We start from the raw sequence: 6254 nt of genomic DNA on the forward strand, positions 1-6254 counted from the left end.
CCCCTTGAGGTGGCTGCCATGTGATGTGGGGTAAGGGGAAATATATTTCCTTTCTCTGAATTGAGCGGCCGCCACCTTCTAATCTGCTCTGGATATGGCACACGCCAGTTGGCATGTCTGTCCCAGTGCAGGTTAGGATTGGACTGTAAATGTAATATATAAAGTGTACTGCATGCTTACAAGTAGTATATAAGCATTAAATACAAGTAGTATATAAATATTCTTTTTCTTAAGAATTCTAGTTACTCAGTCAAATTTATGAACAGAAAATTCAGGACAAACCAAAATTCAGGACAAACCAAAATTCAGGACAAACCAAAAGTACTTCTTCATACAATGCATCATTCACAGGCAGAATTTGTGGCCACATGAATAAATTTACAAGAGAATATGATAACTTTGTGTAGGATGGTTCTATCAGTGGGTAGAAGAGTTTGAAAATTGTATTTATTCTACTCAGAAGAAAGCCCATTGTGTTCACTAAGACTTAGGGCCCAATCCTATCCAATTTTCTAGTGCCGGTGCTGCTGTGCCAATGGGGCATGCACTGCTTCCTGTAGTGGGGAGGCAATCACAGAGGCCTCCTCAAGGTCTGGGGACATTTGTTCCCTTACTTCAAGGCTGCATTGCGGCTGCAGCAGTGCTGGAAAGTTGGATCGGATTGGGCCCTTAGGCAGCAATCCTAGCCATACTTATCTGTGAGTAAGCCCCACAGACTATAATGGGACTGCTTCTGAGAAGAAATGTATAGAATTGGGCTCTTCAGCTGTAATCCTGTTTTACTCACTGGAAACAAATGCCTGGGAATTAGTCATGATAGCTAAAGGGAACCACTAGCTCAGTGACCATGCACTCTGAATACCATTGTAAGCTAATAACAGGGGACAGTTAAAAGAACCGTCAAACTGGAAACAAGGATACTATATTATATGAACTCTTTGTCTTATTCAGCAAGGCTCTTACGTTCATGATATGGAATAAATAACAAATTCATAATGATACATTAGACAGATCCCTTTCCCAAGCCACCCCCACCAGTACGTTACCTGCTCCAGAGCAGGCTGGATGAACTGTTGGCATACACGCCAGCCCCAGACTGGTGGTTCCACAGTACACAACAGTGCTGCAGCTTCTACAACACTGGCCTCGGATTTACAGCAGCGGATCATGAGATCCACAGCCACAGACTCTCAATAGGATTTGGGCAGTTAATAAATCAATTTGATTATTTATTTTAATACAACCATTTTGGAAAGTCTTTGCTTTACTTCAAAGTAAATCAAATCTGCAGCAGGAAAGATTAATAAAAGGAGAGATTCCCTCCAGAGGAAACAGAATGTTGGATAAGATTTTTATACCTTGTTAGGTCAGGTCAACCCAGCACAGAATGTACTTTCAGCATCCCTTTTGAGAATACTTTCCCCCCAGTTGTAAATAATGTAACCATTTTAACCTTGGATTGAATGGCATTGGATATTGAATCTGCACATATTTAAGACTATGGGTAGAAATGCAACATCCTCAAGTCAATATCACTAATCTGTTCCATATAGCAGTTGGGTAAGTAAAGGGTATTTGGTGATTGTTACAATAATAAATCTAGTGTATAAAAGTAATCCAAATGTAGTTGCTTAAAAGATTTTCTCTGTTTGCCATTCAAAACTGCTTTATGCTTCCTTGCTCTGCTTGCTTCAATACTTTTATTACTAGCTAATATGAAAATACAGGCTTAGATTTAATTAGACAAAACCCCGTCAATGAAGCTCTATTCAAGTATAACAGGAAAACAGGCTTAGCTGGAATCTAGGTATTACTACAACAAGAGTTACTCAGCAATCTCACACTTAAATTTTAATCCTGGACACAGTACATGACTGTAAATACAGTGTGACATATACAACAAGCAAATGGTAATCTTATTTGGGATTAACCATAGAGATTATGCCACATTTCAGCAGTGTGCTGATTCTTGCGCTAATCGCTTTCCAAAGAAGAGTTACATTAATTGGCATTAAAACCATTCCCAAGAATCAGACCATGAGTAATTTTGAAAATCGGGCATAGGAGAAGGAACCAAATTCATAATCTGGCCAGTTTACATGTCAGAGTCAGGGAGTAAGAATCCAATTCTCACTAATGCAACAAGGGGCAATTTTGGATTTGAGAATGTTTCTTTAGTCTCTTTAAAACAGTACACAGGGGACAATAGTGCACAAGGGGACAGCAATTCTCCTGACAAAGATCAGTAGTGTGGTGAAGTAATGTTCTAGAGACCTCCAACCAACCACCACAGCTCCACTCCCATTCCCAGTCTCTCTGTCAGGCTGAATCTCCTGTAAAAAAAATAGAACAAGCACACCAGGCCATGATACACAAATAAGGCAACATGTAATTGTACCATTATACTGTGTCATGCCACTGACCCATCTAGCTCAGTACTGTCCTCACTAACTAGTTGCAGCTCTCCAGAACTTCAGATATAAAGGGTCTTCCCTGCTCTATCTGGAGATGGTGGGGACTGAATCAGGGACCATCTGCATGCAAAACATGGGGCTTGCTGCTGTAATCCCTTCGGTAGTAACACTGTACCAGCCCATTCGAGTATGCTAAAGCAGTGGCATCACAAAGGTTCTGGCCTCACCCCCATTGTGTGCAGGTGCCCATTGACATGAGGAAACACTCTTCTTCCACCACAAGCCTCTCAGGACTTGGGGTACAATTGGATAGGACTGAGCCCTTATTTTCTAGATGTTGGTCCAACAAAAGCAATGCAAAAAAAGTAACAGTGCTACAAAGATCAAAAGTGAATGGGAGCATGCTAGGAACCCTGCCTTGCCGTGTTCTGTAGCCTCCCATCAGCCCCTCAGCCAGACCAATGGTTAGAGAACTATGGAAGTAAAGTAAAAGAGAAAAGTGCCCCATCCACCAGTTCCCCCTTGCCCAATGATTTGCCAACATCTGCCCCACCCACTTTCCAGCGCTCTAGTTCAGCATTCTCCTCCCATCCATGTTTCCTCTTCCACTCTGTCCCCCTCTTCCTTTTCCAATCCAGAGGGTGGAAAGAGGAGGAGGAGGAGCAGTAGAGGCAAGTAGGTGGATGGAGAGGCAAGCAGAAGGGCAAGTAGGTGAAGGCCCCCAACAAACCTGATGCCTGAAGCAACTGCTTCCATGGCCTTATCCATCCATAGGTTCCGTTGGACCACTATCCATCCATAGGGCCAATGGACATTATCACTGCACACCCACAGTCATGCTGTGAAGAAAAGTTCTCTAAACTTCTGTTGGTGGTGGGAGAGTCAAGACTTCTATCTATCACATCTAGTTAGAAACATTCTCTTTCTATAAACTAGGAAGGAGAAAACACAGTCAGGGGCAATCACAAGATTCCCTAAGGAAGCAATTAGAATTTTTAAACAGAGTAAATAGGACAGCATATTATCAGACACAGATCATATTGAATTCTGAAGTGCTCATAAGTGCAACTGTAGGAGTTCACTGCAGAAGAAAATGCCAAAAGAAACTATTAATAGTTTAATAGTAACATCCAAAAATATAGCCACAAATGAAGATTTCTTATAAAATTCTCAATTAAAATCGCATTGCCCTCCTTATAAAAGCGACTTGGTGGGTAACTGTGTTCTGCTCTTCTTTAATTTTGCACACCCCTCCCACACAGATTGCAAGCAGCCAGTACACACAAATGGCAGACCTCCCAGAAAACCGCTTTGCTAGTACCTCATTAACACCTATTACTACTGAGCAGCAGGTCAGATTGGGAAAGGGGTAGACATGTTGCCAAGCTGCTAATCTAGTGGGGGATTTAGTACAGCAATAGCCGAGCTCCAAAAATTCACTGGCTGCTTTACATAGAGATGAGGGAATGTGTCTTTTTCTAGAGCTGAGAAATAATCCATTGCCCTGGTAAAAGTCTGATCAAATTCAGGCAATCATCTGATATAAACAAGGCTGCCTAGATGGCTATAAGGCAAACTAGGCCTTATGACACTGCAGAATGGGTCAGTGGGAACAGGAACTGAACATTTTCCATGCTTGCACTTCTCCTCAAAACCACTCAAGATTGGGAAACACACCCAGAATTCCAGAGGAAAAAATGGTTGGGGTAAAATAGTTGGGCTGAAGTAAAGGAAGATTCAGCCCCTATCCCATATATGGTATGCTTTAAATGTTCCCCACCCTCCACTTTATACAAAGTTGACATCAGCCTGAGTCTTACACATGACTGCTACCATAACATGTAGTTTGGCCCTTTGATGCCCTAGGTCAGTGGTTCCCAAACTTACCTGGATCTTCTGCAGCCTCTTCTGACTGGCTTAGTCAGACCAGTTGTCATCTTAGATCTCATGAAAACTTGTAATAGCCAAGATAGCAGCACCCAAATTTTGCGAGATTTCATGAGATCCAAGATGATGGCACCCAAATCTCACAAGATCTCGTGAGGTTTTGGTGCTGCCATCTTGAATCTCATGAGATTTCATGAGATCCAAGATGATGGCATCTGGGGGAACAGGTAGGAGAAGCCTCTGGGAACATCCCACAGTGCCACTGTGAGTGTGCCACAATGCCCTAAGACATTGTGACACACGCTTTGGGAACCCCTGCCCTGGATAGAGTTCTGATTCTGTAGTGGTCTTCAGCTTCTTTGTTCTCTCCTACCCCTCTGTCTCTTACCATGTGGAACATTCCAAACTGCCCCCTCCCTATGAGATGCAGACACACCATTATCCTCATGGGACTTGGATCCATCTATCTTTTCACCATCTTCCTTTCAAGGACCTAGCCACACTGATGTGTCCTTCCTGGGATCTATAGTGCCTTTATTGACCTCTTTCTCCTTTCCAGGCAAACGAGGCCTTTTGCTGGGTCAGAGAAAGCAGGATACACATATTGTAATAAGCTGTAAAAAATTGATCCCAGCCACATCAGCTGGGGCGATAAGAGGTTGTACTGTAGTTCTGAAGAATTAGCAGTCGGTGTCCTCAGTAACACAATAAGCAAATCTGGGCGCAGACCAGTTCTTGAAAGGCTGGTTTCTGGGACAAATGTTCCACCACCATTCCAATAGGAATGTAGGAGAGAAAGATATCAATGGTGGATGGCTGCCCAACTGCATGTCAACAACAGAATGAAATTGTAGCAGAACTACTATAGGAACATTTTAAAATAGGAGCACAAGATTGTTCAGTCCAGTGCCTTTATTTTCCCAAATATTTACTGTTTTTTTTAAAATCCTGCTGTATCACACACTGCATCGAAATGTAAGTTTTGGTTCTATGATGGAATGAATCAGGAGATCTTCAGGCATTAAAAAAAGAAAGAAAGAAACCAGTTTGTGAGTTTCCGTATTCATATAGCCCGCAGGGAATGTTCCTTGTCTTCAAACAAGTGTGCATGAAGACCATGGAGATCACTTTGTAAAATGTGACAAGCGTCAAACAAGCAAAAACCGGTAGAGGGGAAGACTTAATATTTTTTAAAAGCAAGCGTGTATGATTGACACATTAGAGACTTTAGTCGCAGAGCCTTCATCGTACAATCAGAGGCACTTTCAGACTCCTGACACTTTCATATGCTTTCGCTTTATCTGGAGAGGGCCCATATCTAGAGGCAGGAAGGTAATTCACTCTCTGTTGACATCTGAAAAATGATGTTGATCTCTTGAATGCAAATGATGTTGCTAATTTGTGTCAATCCTGATGGGAGTCTCTTACAAAGTGTATCTGGAGGCAAAGCAATTCAGACATGACGCTTCTGGTCTCTCTTAAGCATGGTTACATCTCACATCTCATCATTAGTGCTTCAGAAACAACCAAGTTTTCCTGATTGTATCCTTGCTTGTCAATGCATTTTTTAAAAATTATTTTTTTAAGACTATAAGAAAAATGTCATTGTTTGAATAGGCAAGAGTTATTGCCATCTATAAGTGCAGGTAAAATATAGAAGGTTGATTCAGATGAGGCTTGTCTGACCATCTCCTCTTCATGTGATCAGAAATGGAATTTCACACATCCTGTTCTCTCTTCCAGCATGCCTTCCCCATCTTTTCCTATCTGCAATCCAGAGATGACTCGAAGGGTTGTATCCAAAGTTCTCCTGCTCCTTAGGGGACTCGCACATACAGAAACAATTTCTTGTACACAGAATTCACATGAAATCCTGAATCAGAATGAGCCAGATCCAAGGTTTGGGGAAAACCGTCTGCTCCATGAGCGGAGCTTACCATTCCATCTACAGAT

This window comes from Tiliqua scincoides, chromosome 6 (genome assembly GCF_035046505.1).
Source record: "Tiliqua scincoides isolate rTilSci1 chromosome 6, rTilSci1.hap2, whole genome shotgun sequence".
Taxonomy (NCBI): Eukaryota; Metazoa; Chordata; class Lepidosauria; order Squamata; family Scincidae; genus Tiliqua; species Tiliqua scincoides.